Source organism: Corvus brachyrhynchos, unplaced genomic scaffold (assembly GCF_000691975.1).
Source record: "Corvus brachyrhynchos isolate BGI_N302 unplaced genomic scaffold, ASM69197v1 scaffold3, whole genome shotgun sequence".
Classification (NCBI taxonomy): domain Eukaryota; kingdom Metazoa; phylum Chordata; class Aves; order Passeriformes; family Corvidae; genus Corvus; species Corvus brachyrhynchos.
The window spans coordinates 1,496,886-1,497,289 of NW_008237619.1; the positions used below are offsets into that span (position 1 = coordinate 1,496,886).

The following is a 404-nucleotide window of genomic DNA, read 5'->3' on the forward strand; positions in this document are numbered from 1 at the left end:
CGGTTCGCTACAGTCACGCGAGCCACCGGCGTCCGTTTTAAGTTAGAAAGGTGCAAACGGCCAAATGGCGTCGGGGTGATGTTCTCTCCTGCCAGGTTTCGTTCCAGGAGCGGTGGCCAGCTGTTAATTCCTAGAGTTCGGGGGTACGCGACTGCGTTCGAACCGCACAGCGCGCCCCAGCCCGGGCAGAGAACGCGCACCGTGTTTTGTCCCCTCCGCCTACCCGTACCCGCCCGCCGAGCCATGGCGGGACGGTGGGCGCCACTTCCCACGCGTCGAGAAACACGGAGAGAACTATCACTCCCAGCATGCTCCGTGTCGTCGCGCATACGCAGTGCTCACTCGAGCGCCATCTTGGCACCCGCTTCTTCCATCTCCTCATGCTCGAGCGGCGGCACGCACTA

At 63.1% G+C, this 404-nt stretch overlaps 1 protein-coding gene across 1 annotated transcript in view; it reads right to left on the reverse strand.

The window, feature by feature from the left end:
• The window catches only part of THAP12 (THAP domain containing 12), a 32,341-nt gene that overhangs the window by 31,284 nt on the left and 653 nt on the right, over positions 1–404 (reverse strand). The gene's annotated exons all lie outside the window — the stretch shown is intronic.